The sequence below is a fragment of the Bufo bufo genome, chromosome 2 (genome assembly GCF_905171765.1).
Source record: "Bufo bufo chromosome 2, aBufBuf1.1, whole genome shotgun sequence".
Classification (NCBI taxonomy): domain Eukaryota; kingdom Metazoa; phylum Chordata; class Amphibia; order Anura; family Bufonidae; genus Bufo; species Bufo bufo.
In genome coordinates this window covers 245,467,600-245,483,760 of record NC_053390.1, presented here as the reverse complement: position 1 = coordinate 245,483,760, position 16,161 = coordinate 245,467,600, and the positions used below count along the sequence as shown (strand labels likewise).

Sequence of the window (16,161 nt, the reverse complement as noted above, 5' to 3'; positions counted from 1 at the left end):
CATAGTAAAATAGCGCTGGAGGGGTTAAAAAAAAATAAAAAAATTTTTAACTCGCCTTAATCCACTTGATCGTGCAGCTCGGCATCTCCTTCTATCTTCATCTTAGCTGTGTGCAGGAACAGGACCTGTGGTGACGTCACTCCGGTCATCACATGATCCATCACATGATCTTTTACCATGGTGATGGATCATGTGATGGACCATGTGATGACCGGAGTGACGTCACCACAGGTCCTGTTTCTACAATCAGCAAAGAAGGAGACAGAAGGAGATGCCGGGCTGCGCAATCAAGTGGACTAAGGTGAGTTAAATTATTATTATTATTTTTTAACCCCTCCAGCGCTATTTTACTATGCATTCTGTATTCAGAATGCAATTTATTTTCCCTTATAACATGGTTATAAGGGAAAATATACAATGTACAGAACACCGATCAAAAGCCCGAACTTCTGTGAAGGAACAGGACCTGTGGTACCAAACATGCACGATTTTTCTCACGTGAGTGCAAAACGCATTACAATGTTTTGCACTTGCGCGGAAAAATCGCGCGTGTTCCCGCAACGCACCTGCACATTTTCCCGCAATGCCCGTGTGAAAGAGGCCTAAAGGTGTTCAATTGGGTGGAGCTCAGGATTCTGTGTTGACCTGTTCTTCCACACCAAACTCTCAAAACAATGCTTTATGGATCTGGCTTTGTGCACTGGGCCACAACAATGCTGGAACAGAAAAGGCCCTTTCCCAAACTGTTCCCACAAAGTTGGAAACATACGATTGTCAAAAATGTCTTGGTATGCTGAAAGATTAAGATTTCCCTTCACTGAAACTGAGGAGCCTAAGAGTCAATTCACACATCCGCAACGTGTTTTGCGGACCCACGGATCCGCAAAACACAGACAGCGGCAATGTGCGTTCCGCATTTTGCGGATCGCACATTGTCGGTACTAATAGAATATGCCTATTCTTGTCCGCAATTGCGGACAAGAATACGACATGTTCTATTTTTTTCAGGAACGGAATTGTGGACCCGGAAGTGCGGGTCCGCAATTCCGTGTCCGGGTAGCACATCGTGCTGCCCCATAGAAATGATTGGGTCTGCAATTCCGTTCCGCAAAATGCGGAACGAAATTGCGGACGTGGGAATGGACCCTAAGCCAACTCCTGAAAAACAACCCTATAGCATTATCCCTTCTTCATCAAACTACAGTTGGAATAATGCAGTCAGGCAGTTAACATTCACTTAACATTTGCTGAACCCAGACTCATCCATCAGACTGCCAGATAGAGAAGCATGATTCGTCACTTCACTGAACATGCTTCCTCTGCTTCAGAGTCCAGTGGTGACGTACTTTACACCAATCCATCTGACGCATGTCATTGTCTTGATTATGTAAGGCTTGCATGCACTTCCAGTTTACTATAATACCACTCAGGCTACTTTCACACTGGCGTTTTGGTTTCCGTTTGTGAGATCCGTTCAGGGCTATCACAAGCGGTCCAAAACAGATCAGTTTTGCCCTAATGCATTCTGAATGGATAAGGATCAGTTCAAAATGCATCAGTTTGCCTCCGTTCCGCCTCCATTCCGCTCTGGATGCGGACACCAAAACGCTGCTTGCAGCATTTTGGTGTCCGCCTGATGATGCGGAGGCAAACGAATCCGTCCTGACACACAATGTAAGTCAATGGGGACGATCCGTTTTCAATGACACAATATGGCACAATAGAAAACGGATCCGCCCCCCATTGACTTTCAAGGTTTTCAAGACGGATCCGTTTTGGCAATGTTAAAGATAATACAAACTGATCCATTCTGAACTGATGCATGCGGTTGTATTATCGATGCGGATCCGTCTGTGCAGATCCATGACGGATCTGCACCAAACGCAAGTGTGAAAGTAGCCTCACAGTTGATCATGGAATATCTAGGTGGGAAGAAATTTAACAAACTGACTTGTTACAACATCCTATTACAGGACAACGCTGGAATTCAGTGAGCTTTTTAGAATGAACCATTCTCTCACACATGTTTGTAAAGGTAGACTGCATGACTAGGGTCTGGATTTTATATAACTGTGGCAATGGGATTTAATTATTATGATGTATGTCCCAATACTTTGGGCACAAAGTGTATATATATATACTCAACTTTTAAATATACACTACTAAAATGCACATGTCCAACTGTTCAATGTTCAGTACTTTTTGCACAACTTGCTGTTCTCTAACAAGGAGCTTAACGGCAAAATTCACAACAGGTGTTTGATCAGTGAATCGCCCAATAAATTTCCTGGTTCAAATAGAATTGGTATTTAAACAGTCCTCCTCATCATGCTGTTCACATTTTGACATAATGAGACCAAGACGACACCTAACAATTGATCAACAGTACCTCACCATGGCGAGGCTACAAGCAGGATTTTCTGAGACGGAAATGGCCACTGATCTTAGAGTGTCACAGAGTGTCATCAGTAGGTTGCAACAGAGATACAGAGAGACTGGAAGAGTCACAGAAAGGCATAAAAGTGGAGGTCCTTTGGCCACATCCCACACTGATGACCGTTTAATTGTGAACAATGCCGTGCGGAACCAGATGATGAATGCCACACAACTCCAGACACATTTAAGGAAGGTGAAAGGCACCCAAGTGTCATGTCAGAGCATTCAAAACTGTTTACATCGGTGTGGTCTGCGTGCTAGATCACCTGCAAGGGTACCTGACCACACCACCAGGCACATGTGTCATTGTCTTGCATGGGCCAGGGAGCATCTACGATGGACGAGGGACCAGTGGGCCTCACTGCTGTTCACGGATGAAAGTCAATTCACGCTGAGCAGAAATGATGGCCGCCAGTGATGTTGAAGACGTCAAGGAGAGTGCTTTGCATCAGCCAATGTTGTCACCAGACGAGCCTTTTGTGGTAGTGGTGTTATACTGTGGGCAGGTGTGTCTAGTCAATACAGAACTGCCCTAAATTTTGTGAATGGTACAGTGACAAGCCCATACTACTTGAATAACATCATTAACCCAGTCATTGTGCGTCTGCATTAACAACACAGGCCTAATTTCATCTTTAAGGACAACAATGCGCCATCTCATCGAAGTCGCATCATTAGGAAATTGCTGCTGGAAACTGGGGTACCTTAAATGGAGAGGCCTGCACTTTCTCCAGACCTGAATCCCATTGAACACCTATGGGATCAGCTGAGTCGCTGTGTAGAGGCTGATAACTCTGTACCTCACAACCTCAATGACCTGAGGGCCGCCCTTCAAGAAGAGTGGGATGCCATGCCTCAGCAGACAATAAGTCGACTTTTTAACAGCATGATACATCGTTGTCAAGCTGTAATGCTAAAGGCTGTCACGATCAGTGTGGGGGAAAACTCCACACTGAACACAGGAGAGAAGGGGAACAATAACTGGGCCTGGAAACTAGGGAAGGAACAGGTCACCTCCTAAACAACCCTAATCCGGGCCCTAACTACCTATCAATATGAATAGACCTTGAAGGTAGGAATATTCATATGCAGGATACCTAGCACCTTATTTCCCTATAAGGCCCTGTAATAGGGTTAGGACCAGAGACGACCCATTCCTCCCCAGATGGACAAATGGAAGTCTTTGTCTCAGGCCCAGATACATTGCGGCTATTTATAGGGAAGGTAAATTACCAACAAGCAACACCTGAAGCAAGGGGTGCGGCATTCACCAAAACACAGACACAATAAGATCCAAGGAACTTGTCAATTTAACCCACGTGTTGCCAGTCTCTCTGATCTCCTGGTACCTGCCACGGGAACGTCCGTGACAAAGGCCACATGATAAGTTATTGAGACATTGACATTTTTGTGGGGGTATACCCACCTATGTTGTTGGCTTTTGTTTCAATAAATTGTTTGAAATGAGGAAATCACCATTGCATGCTTCTACTTAAATGCCCTACTTTCATGATATAATATCACTGTAGCGTGAACTTTTTTACGTTTTCCATCAATTTCACCCGAAACCAAAGTAGTATATACATCAGGGGAGCTTAAGATATATATTATGATCGCTAGCTAATATCCAGACTAACCACCATGTGCAGCCCAGACAGAAACTAGATGGGCTGGGAGTGACTCAGTAAGGTCCTGGCAGGTTGTCACAGGTATCTGAAGCAATTTTGGCTGCAATGCATACCACAGCTGTTGGAGGGTGTGTGGGGAAGGATCCATAGAGCAAACATAACGATCAAACGGTCACACACATGCTCCACTGGCAAATTAAGGGGCCACAGGGAAGACAATCAATATGTATAGGTGTACATGATATGCACTGAAGAATTCATACCTATCGTATTTTCCGCTTTATAAAAAAAAAACTGTTGATAAGACACAACACAGGTTTTAGAGGAGGAAAAAAAATAAAAAAATTTTTTTCATCAGACCCCATATCAGATTCTCAGATGAGACCCCCAAAGCAAATACTCAGATGAGACCCCCAGGACATTACATCAGATCCCCATATCAGGAAATCCTATAAAACCTTCATCAGACCCACATCAAACCTCCATCAGACCTCCTATCAGCCCTTCATGTCAGATCCCCATACTAGACCCCCATCAGACCTCAGATCAGACCTTAAAAAAAAAAAAAAACCGTATTTTACCTCTCCTGCGCGGCGGCTCCTCTCAGGGTCCAGTGGTCTCTGCAGAACTCACACTCCCCTGTCTTCTCCGGCCCGCACTGCACAGTCACCTGACTGCATGCAGCATCGAGTCATAGTGCGCACACTCCATTCTGATGCTGTACTTGGTCAGGACAGTGCAGCGTGGCCCCAGGAAGGAAGACCAGGGAGGGTGAGTACAGAAAGCACTAGTAGCGCTTCACTCTCCTCTCTTGACACCTAATGCATACTAGTGAGTACTTCCGTAATGGAAGCGCTGACTAGTATTCGCTTTATAAGATGCATGGCCAATGAAGCAAAAAACGCAACTCATCGGGGAAGGCAACTCTTTGCCAATTAGGGGGAGTCCAATTCCTATACTACAGCAAAAATGGAAGCCATTTATGCTGATGCAACTTCGTTAGCAGGGGTGCAATGAGCATACATCAGCTTCGAAACCGGATACGCAGCAGGGTTTGCTGAACTGTTGTTTTAGACAAACATTTAGTAGCCCCTTGGTTGATTTTGGAGGTGAGCTGCTTCACTGTAGCATGTCAGTCCGCACTCGTGCACCTTCATAGCTGGCGTTCATCTCTCTAATCAATGGTACGTGGTACTCTACCGTTTCCATGTCGCTTATTCGCAATGGTGCCATTTCTCCACTCGCAATACACTTTAACTATAGCAACACACGAGCAGTTCACAAACTGCACAGTTTCAGAAATACTGTTACCCTTGTCCCGAATGCCAATAATTATCCCTTTTTACAACTCTAATAAATCCCCCTTTTACCCATGACCACAATGAGGGACATGTGTGCAGACAGCCTGTCGCACACCTTACATACCCAATAAGCCAGCTTACAACACGTGACTTCCTTCATGAGTGACGCGCTGCTGACATAAAAAATAGGAAGTGGTCATGATAATGTGACTGTGTATAGGTTGCTGGAGGCCTCTGGGCCTGCCTTTCTCAGCAACCTGACTGTCCAGCATGCAATTGCATCTCTCACATCCTACATTTAACCCCTTAGTGACCACCAATACGTATTTTTACGGCGGTCACTAAGGGGCCTTAGGCTGGGCCGCCGCATGTACAGTTGTGGCCAAAAGTTTTGAGAATGACAAAAATATTAGTTTTCACAAAGTTTGCTGCTAAACTGCTTTTAGATCTTTGTTTCAGTTGTTTCTGTGATGTAGTGAAATATAATTTCACGCACTTCATACGTTTCAAAGGCTTTTATCGACAATTACATGACATTTATGCAAAGAGTCAGTATTTGCAGTGTTGGCCCTTCTTTTTCAGGACCTCTGCAATTCGACTGGGCATGCTCTCAATCAACTTCTGGGCCAATTCCTGACTGATAGCAACCCATTCTTTCATAATCACTTCTTGGAGTTTGCCAGAATTAGTGGGTTTTTGTTTGTCCACCCGCCTCTTGAGGATTGACCACAAGTTCTCAATGGGATTAAGATCTGGGGAGTTTCCAGGCCATGGACCCAAAATGTCAACGTTTTGGTCCCCGAGCCACTGAGTTATCACTTTTGCCTTATGGCACGGTGCTCCATCGTGCTGGAAAATGCATTGTTCTTCACCAAACTGTTGTTGGATTGTTGGAAGAAGTTGCTGTTGAAGGGTGTTTTGGTACCATTCTTTATTCATGGCTGTGTTTTTGGGCAAAATTGTGAGTGAGCCCACTCCCTTGGATGAGAATCAACCCCACACATGAATGGTCTCAGGATGCTTTACTGTTGGCATGACACAGGACTGATGGTAGCGCTCACCTTTTCTTCTCCGGACAAGCCTTTTTCCAGATGCCCCAAACAATCGGAAAGAGGCTTCATCGGAGAATATGACTTTGCCCTAATCCTGAGCAGTCCATTCACCAAACTTTCTGCAGAAGATCAATCTGTCCCTGATGTTTTTTTTGGAGAGAAGTGGCTTCTTTGCTGCCCTTCTTGACACCAGGCCATCTTCCAAAAGTCTTCGCATCACTGTGCGTGCAGATGTGCTCACACCTGCCTGCTGCCATTCCTGAGCAAGCTCTGCACTGGTGGCACTCCGATCCCGCAGCTGAATCCTCTTTAGGAGACGATCCTGGCGCTTGCTGGACTTTCTTGGACGCCCTGAAGCCTTCTTAACAAGAATTGAACCTCTTTCCTTGAAGTTGTTGATGATCCTATGAATTGTTGATTGAGCTGCAATCTTAGTAGCCACAATATCTTTGCCTGTGAAGCCATTTTTATGCATCGCAATGATGGCTGCACGCGTTTCTTTGCAGGTCACCATGGTTAACAATGGAAGAACAATGATTTCAAGCATCAGCCTCCTTTTAACATGTCAAGTCTGCCATTTTAACCCAATCAGCTTGACATAATGATCTCCAGCCTTGTGCTCGTCAACATTCTCACCTGAGTTAACGAGACGATTACTGAAATGATCTAAGCAGGTCCTTTAATGACAGCAATGAAATGCAGTGGAAAGGTTTTTTTGGGATTAAGTTAATTTTCATGGCAAAGAAGGACTATGCAATTCATCTGATCAGTCTTCATAACATTCTGGAGTATATGCAAATTGCTATTATAAAAACTTAAGCAGCAACTTTTCCAATTTACAATATTTATATAATTCTCAAAACTTTTGGCCACGACTGTACTATAAAGTGCTGACAAAGAGAGCGGACTCCCTCTGTCTCCCATCGGCACCCTGCAAATGCGATCGCGGGGTGCCGATGTGTGTGAAGGCTGCCTGGGGTCTGATGTAGGCCCCAGACCAGCCTTTAGTAATTTCCAGCAGGCTGCACCTCTCTGGCACAGCCTGCTGGTCAATGTTAGAAAAGAATTGGCAATAAAATGTAATGCACTATAGTGATAGTGCATTGCATTTTAAAAGCAATCAAAAAACTATCTGTCATAGTCCCCTTGTGGGACTTTTCAGTGGTAAAAAAAAGTTTAAAAAAAACCTCATTTATTCAATAAAAAAATCTCATTAGAAAAGTACGCTTTTTTTCCATTGAAAATACGCTTTTCAATAAAAATAAATTGCTAAAAAAATCTTCCCCATATGTTTGGTATTGCTGCGTCCATAACGACCCGGACTACATAAATATCACATAAATTATCCCCCACGGCGAACGACGTAAAAAATAAATAAATAAATAAAATAGAATTGTTAATTTATTCTTAGTTGCCACCGAAAAAACGTAATAACAAGCGATTAAAAAGCGCCATTTACTCCACAATGATACTAATGAAAAATACAAGTCCTCCCACAAAAATCAAGCCCTCACACAACTCCTTGTACAACAGGGAGTTAAGTGGAGCCAGAGGTGTCTGCCAGCTGCTTATAGCCCTTTGCCTATGGCAATAAATATTCACACTCCTATTTATATCACTGCTGGCAGATGGGAAATCAGAGCTCCAAGCAAGGAAAGTGAACCTCAATGTAAAATGTAACTGTCGTTTCAGTTTATTCTTAATATACAGGGATGTTAAAGATTTTCGCAATATACTTTATTAGGCAAAGATGTTTCTTTGTACTAGAAAACAGAGTGTTGCTAAGGAGAGTCTGTTTTCAGTCGTCAGTCACTATCTATCACCCTGCCTATCTGAATTATTACACACAGACTCTCCTTAGCAACACTTTTTATTAAAGGCTACGTACACCAATTTTTTTTAAGGCTACGTACACCAATTTTTTTTTTAATATTACATTACTCATTTTAAGCTAAAAAACATTTTTGGCAATTGGCCTTTGTTGAGCCCTTTTTCCTGTACTGCCTTGAGATTCTTTAGTAGCAGGATCTGTATTTTTACTTTGTTCTGTCAGGTAGCTTAGCTGACGGCTCCTTATCTCTGATCTCTGACCTTATAAAAACTCATTACAGCTCAATACTTATCTTACTGATAAGAATGTGGCTTAAATAAGTGTTTATAACCTTTAGTAATTTAGAGATAGGAGCAGGGGTGGATTGGCCATAGACCTTACAGGGAAATTTCCTGGTGGGCCGATGCTCAGGGGGCCGCCTGAGCCCTCCTCATTGCCGGCCAGTGGAAGTTTTTGGGGATGTATTTTGTATTGCTGGCAGTATTTTGTGATGGACTGTGGTATTTGGCTCTGTTGGGGTGGTATAATGTGCCACAATATGGTATTGCTGGCCCTGCCTTCCATCAGTTTGCACACGCTCTCCCCCGGCCTTTTAAAGGGCCAGTGTGCGCACGCTCCAAGGGAGCATCAGGCAGGAACATAGAGGCAGCAACATAGAGAAGACGCCAGAGAGCAGGATACTGGATGACATGGTGAGAGGCGTGGTGTCCATGCCTGCAGTGGACATCAGGAGGGAAGTGGGCAAAGACCACAGACCTAACAACCCTCATACACATTATACTACAGTTGGTCAAACCTGACATTTTTGATGCGGTTAAGCTGACAATCTAAGCTACTTTCACACTAGCGTTTTGGCTTTCCGTTTCTGAGATCAGTTCAGGGCTCTCACTAGCGGTCCAAAACGGATCAGTTTTGCCCTAATGCATTCTGAATGGAAAAGGATCCGCTCAGAATGCATCAGTTTTGCCTCTGTTCAGTCACCATTCCGCTCTAAAGGCGGATATCAAAACACTGCCTGCAGCGTTTTTCTGTCCACCATGTGGTGCGGAGCAAGACAATGTAAGTCAATGGGGATGGATCAGTTTTCTCTGACACAATAGAAAACGGATCCGTCCCCCATTGACTTTCAATAGTTCATAACAGATCCGTCATGGCTATACAAGACATATTACAACCGGATCCGTTCAGGACAAATGCATGCAATTGTATTATTGTAAGATCCATGACGGATCCGCAAAAAACGCTAATGTGAAAGTAGCCTTATGTGTGTGGGGAGCTTCTGACTTTCCCCCAACAGATAGTGTCTGGCAGTAGCTTTCTCTACTCTCCCCTTAGAAAACACACAAGCTCAGCCAAACCAAGTGAGTATGTGTATGAGAGGTTTGGGAAAGATAGTGGTAATACATCAGAAACAGCTGCAAAGTTACCTATTAAAACTATTTTATTCTTGGATACTGAAATGTTTTCAAACTTCAAGAAGCAATACAAAAACTTTAGGGCAAAGTCCCTTGCCTTTCCTACAACTCAGCCCTGTGTATGCAGGTATTGTTAGCATCAGCATTGGTATGTATCTCCTGAGTATGTGTTAAATGGGAAAACTGAAATTCTTCCAAACTATTTCAGATAGGTTTGAGTGTTTTTTTTTTTTTATAAGTCAAGGTTATAAAATAAAACTATTCTCTTTTTTTTTTACCTTAGGATGGGCAAAAAAAGACTAAAGGGAAAATACATCTTAAACTGCAATTTCCAATTGTAAATACTCATTAGAGAGCCCACTGCTTAACAAATAATGCATCGTGTCTGTATCTGCTATGCAGCGGCCTGAATATGTTCAAATTCTGCAACTGCAGTGCTAGTGGTGCCTGCCAACCACATAGACAGCAAGTGAAGGTGAAGCCAGAAGACTGGGAAGATGGTCACTGCTGCCGAGGCGAGTGGGGAAAAATATTTGTTTATTCATGTCCCTTAAATGTTTAAAATGTATAAAAAATATTTTATCAAACATATTATGCAGCATTGTATAGAGATTGAATAATTACATCATTCTTTGGCCCCATTGGGACACACAATCTATATTATAAAATAACCCCTTTAGGACCTATTTCACCATAAGAACCAGGCCATTTTTTGCAAATCTGACCAGTGTCACTTTAAGTGGCGATAACTTTAAAACGATTTGACTTATCCAGGCCATTCTGAGATAGTTTTTTCGTCACATATTGTACTTCATGACACTGGTAAAATGAAGTTAAAAAAATTCATTTTGATTTATTAAAAAATACCAAATTTACCCAAAAATTTTAAAAAATTGCAAATTTCCAAGTTTCAATTTCTCTACTTCTATAATACATAGTAATACCTCAAAAAATAGTTATTACTTTACATTCCCCATATGTCTACTTCATGTTTGGATCATTTTGGGAATGATATTTAATTTTTTGGGGATGTTACAAGGCTTAGAAGTTTAAAAGCAAATCTTGAAATTTTTCAGAAATTTTCAAAAACCCAATTTGTAGGGACCAGTTCAGGTCACTTTGCGAGGCTTACATAATAGAAACCACCCAAAAATGACCCCATTCTAGAAACTACACCCCTCAAGGTATTCAAAACAGATTTTACAAACGTCGTTAACCCTTTAGGTGTTTTACAGAAACACCCCATATGTGGTCGTTAACTGCTGTATGGGCACACGGCAGGGCGCAGAAGGAAAGGAATGCCATACGGTTTTTGGAAGGCAGATTTTGCTGGACTGTTTTTTTTTACACCATGTCCCATTTGAAGCCCCCCTGATGCACCCCTAGAGTAGAAACTCCATAAAAGTGGCCTCATTTTAGAAACTACGGGATAGGGTGACAGTATTGTTGGTACTAGTTTAGGGTACATATGATTTTTGGTTGCTCTATATTACACTTTTTGTGAGGCAAGATAACAAGACATAGCTGTTTTGGCACCGTTTTTATTAACTACACCCCTTAAGGTATTCAAAACTGATTTTACAAACTTTGTTAACCCTTTAGGTGTTGCACAAGAGTTATTGGCAAATGGGGATGAAATTTGAGAATTTCATTTTTTTTGCCAAATTTTCAATTTTAACCCATTTTTTCCACCAACAAAGCAAGAGTTAATAGCCAAACAAGATTGTATCTTTATTGCCCTGACTCTGCCGTTTACAGAAACACCCAATATGTGGTCGTACACTACTGTACGGCCACACAGTAGGGCGTAGAGGGAAAGGTGCGCCATATGGTTTTTGGAAGGCAGATTTTGCTGGACTGGATTATTTACACCATGTCCCATTTGAAGCCCCCCTGATGCACCCCTAGAGTAGAAACTCCCTAAAAGTGACCCCATCTAAGATACTACACCCCTCAAGGTATTCAAAACGGATTTTACAAACGTCGTTAACCCTTTAGGTGTTGCACAAGAGTTATTGGCAAATGGGGATGAATTTTGAGAATTTCATTTTTTTGCCAAATTTTCCATTTTAACCCATTTTTTCCACTAACAAAGCAAGGGTTAACAGCCAAACAATAACTGGCCATAACTGTATCCCCTTCCCTGCCCACGCCACTTTTTTTTAGACCTAGCATGGGCGGGGAAAGATACAGATTGCGGTGCTAAGGACCTTTGCGCCACATCTGTGTCAGAAATACGCCTAACATAGACATATTTCTATATAATAAATAATCACCTAATTGTATTATTACTCGGGGGTAGGGATAATATCTTTATATTATATAGATTCTAGTGTATTATACTGTGCCCTGTATTTCCCAATAGATAAATATTCCTTGGGAGACACAGTCCTCATCCCTGACCACTAGGACCAGGTAGCACTCTGTCAGTACATGGCGGCCTCCCCTCTCCGCCACGCTGCTCCGATGTGTATTGGTGCTTATTCTGACACTAAGGCTGGGTTCACATCCCATCTGTGCCATCCATTTAATGTATACCAAAAATGTATACGTTAACAGATGCCTCAGACTGATGCCATACAGTGGCGTCCGTTCACAGTTCCATTGTAAAAAAACATATACGTTAACGTATGCATTTTTTTACTGGACTCTGCAGGATACAAAAACATGGAGTGCTGCACATTTGTATACATCAAACCGATAGGTAAAACGTGATGTGAACCCACTGAGGGGGGTACTAAAATTTGCTGTGGGGCCCAGTCAGTTCTAGCTACATCACTGCACATCTCCTTCTCTCCTCCAGGCCCAGCCCAGGGGTGACGTCATGACATGTATCTCACTGCTGCAGCGGGCCTGAGGAGAGAAGGAGCGCAGGGAGCTGCGGTTAGTGAATGACAGGACCGCCGGCTCCGCTGTTCTCTAGCAATGATAGGTATGTGAGGGGGCCACTGGGGGGGGGGGGGTTATCACACTGTGAGGGCCCCTTACACAGTATAATGACCCCCAGTGCCCCCCATTTAGTATAATGATCCCTATTGACCCTCCATTTAGTATAATGATCACCAGAGCCCCCATTCAATATAATGTCCCCCAGTGCCCCCTCCATACAGTATAACCTCCAGTGTGGGGGCGACTGGGGGTCATTATTCTGAATGGAGGGCCACTGTGGGGTCATTATACTGTGAGGGCGCTTTACATAGTATAATGACCCCCAGTGTCCCCCATTTAGTATAATGATCCCCAATGACCCTCCATTCAGTATAATGACCCCAGAGCCCCCATTCAATATAATGACCCCCAGTGACCACCATACAGTATAATGACCCCCAGTGCCCCCTCCATACAGTATTCCCCCAGTGTGGGGGCTACTGGGGGTCATTATTCTGAATGGGGGGGTGACTGGGGGTTATTATTCTGAAGAGAGGGCCGCTGTGGGGTCATTATACTGTGTGTGGGGCCACTGGGGGTCATTATACAGTCTGGGGCGGGGCATTGGGGGGTCATTATACTGTGTGAAGGGCCACTAGTGGTCATTATACTGTTAAGGGGCCACTGGGGGTCATTATACCGTGTGGGAGCCACAGGGGGACATGTAAATGTGAAAAAAAATGCCTCGAGGGGGCCCACTGGGATTTATTGCCCAAGGGCCCACATGAACCTGGAGCCCACCCTGACAGTACCCCATGTGTAAGTCAAAGTCTACAAGTTAAAGTGTAGCAAGTGTAAAATTCCTTGAAGTCCTGAAAGTAATTTTACAAATGCTCTTTCGGCTAAAGTGGGGATTATGAACAATAAAATCACAAGCTGGGAACAGCTGGTTGGTCGAGGAGCTTCACTATTTAGATATTAGTGTCCTGTTCTGAGGATAGTTCATCAGTATGAGGAGCCTGCAAACCCCCTTTAACAGTAACAGTGTAGGAAACTGGATAAAAGAGGTTAAAAAGCCTGCAGTAAATGATAGCATGACTGAATTAATAATTGTATACTCAGACTTGTTATACTCCCTAGGACATTATAACTGCATGCTGCAGATTATGTCTCTTTTACTCCTCTAAATTAATCTACTCACTGCTGACCAGATGGCACTGTGATTATAGCTCTTTGTGTCCAGGTGGCACACCCGGCGTCTCTAAATTCTTTTTTTTTCTATTATTTCCCAAAACAGCTAGATTCTGGAAACATTCAATAACAGGTCAGCCAAAAGCTGCAGGAAAGGGCAAAGCTACAGCCCAAATGCATGTCTCCAATGGAACAACTCAATCGTACATTAGTCTTCCATTCTTACCTTCACCAAGAGGAATGTCCCATTTGTCAGGTTTGCAATGTGTTTCTCCTTAGTCATCTACATTCAGGAAGCAGGTAAAGTAAATGTACTAAAACTCTACTTACAAAGAAGCAAGGCAACCGTAAGAGTAAATGACTTCAGGGCCATGGTGGCGATTTTGAAACTGACTTTCTTGGATCAGTGACCTTCACACCAAGACTTTGGTGCAAGGATCTCACAAATCAGACCCTGAAGACCACTGACACGCAGACCGATTCACAACTAAACATTTTGCTAAGGGATATTGAGAATACTTCTAACAGGATAATTAATTGTTAATTAGAAGCATTTCAGAATGCAGACGTGGGAATGTCTCTCTAGGATTGAGCCATACTATACTGGCCAAGAAGAAGCATATTCTATTTATCAAGATCTTTTTTTTTTGTGTGTGTGGAAGATAATAAAAAAAAATATTTATGAAAAAAAAAAAGATCTCCCACTCAGATGGACCCAGCACATCCATTTATTGTATGGTCAGATATTACTTTGAATAGCAGGCCTGTAATCCAAAATTTCCACTGCAGCAGAAATCTTCCCAGTGGTACCAACTGATTGCCAGGGGGTCCGGAAGCCATGTCCATTGCAATCAGCTGATCGACAGAGTGTCAGCTGACCCCGGAGTCAGATAAACTGCAACTCAGGATCAGAACAAGATAAGCAACACAATGCGGAAATGAATTATTACCATCTTAATTTTACATAGCTTCAGACTAGCCCAAGCAGGAGGTACGCCAACATTTATCACTGCGGTTGTGATAGATTTGGGGCATCTTGCTAGACATGGTATACAATTTTATCTTCTTTATGCCACCTTTTCGTTGACATATTTTAAGGCAACATTTTGTGCTAACATTTTGGCACAAATTAGCATATTTTAAGCCACTTTCCTAAGCCTCAGCCTTTTTCTGTTAAGCCGCACCCCTATCTATACACTTTTCAGAGCAGTCTACTGAGGAGCAAAAAGTGTCTAAAACATACAATAAATCTGGCACATACACCATTTTTTACACAATTGGAGAAAACTTTTGGCAGATTTAGCTTAGTAAATATGCCCAATGTGTTTAAAGTTTTACAACTTTTAATGAAGATAACACACTATATAAAATAAACTATGGCACACAGGTGAACAGGTACTTTAAAAACCTTTCTTCTTTAAAAGGGTTTTATGTGGACTTTAATATTGATGATCTGTCCTTAGTGTAGATCATCAATTTCAGATCTGTAAGGCCCCTTGCAGACGAGCGAGTATTCCGCGCGGGTGCAATGCGTGATGCGAACGCATTGCGCCCGCACTGAATCTGGACCCATTCATTTCAATGGGGCTGTGTACATAAGCGTTGGTTTTCACGCATCACTTGTGCGTTGCATGAAAATCGCAGCATCTTTTATATTCTGCGTTTTTCACGCAACGCTGGCCCCATAGAAGTGAATGGGGCTGCGTGAAAATCGCATCCGCAAGCAAGTGCGGATGTGATGCGTATTTCACGGATGGTTGCTAAAAGATGTTGTTTGTATACCTTTTTTATCCCACGCGTGCAAAATCGAGCATTTTTCACTGAACGCATCCGCAAGTCTGCCAGGGGCCTAAGGGTCCAACTCCCGGCACATCCACAGATCAACTGACTGAATAGGCTGAGGTGTGCTGGGACCAGAAACTACAGCTCTATGCATTCTGCAGTGGCAGTCTTTCACTTGAATGGGACTGAGCTGCAGTAACCAGGCATAGCTCCCACGCAATTTCCCTTTAGATGTGAGCACAGGTACACGATGGCTTAAACAAAAAAAATTGACTACAGACATAAAAACACAAGTCCACAAATGCTAAAGATCAAATAAACAGGTCACTACCACAATTTCATTATTTACCAACTCTCAGGCTGAAGGCATCTAGACACCATTTTCTTTCCATGTAAATGTTATCTTTTTTTTTTTTTTAGTTTCTTCTTGGCAAACAGGTCCCTACAGAAGACAGCATTCAGATTTGTCTGTCAATCACCAGGGATCCAATTTCCTACTAAATGAAACTCATCTTTACTGCCATGGAAATAAAAATTCATTCAAAATAGCCAAGTCTGAAGGAAGCAATTTATTGGAAGTGTCAGGTTTGCATAAATTAGGCTGAAGAGGATAGTGGTAATGGCCCCAGCCTCTGGAAGGAATACTCAGAGCAGATC

At 42.9% G+C, this 16,161-nt stretch overlaps 1 long non-coding RNA gene across 1 annotated transcript in view; it reads left to right on the top strand.

The window, feature by feature from the left end:
• LOC120991418 overlaps positions 1–14,325 on the top strand; it is a 63,446-nt gene extending 49,121 nt beyond the window's left edge. Inside the window, exon 3 of the long non-coding RNA XR_005776666.1 lies at positions 13,829–14,325. This is a non-coding gene — a long non-coding RNA (uncharacterized LOC120991418). The remainder of the gene's footprint in view (positions 1–13,828) is intronic.
• Positions 14,326–16,161: the final 1,836 nt, after the last annotated feature.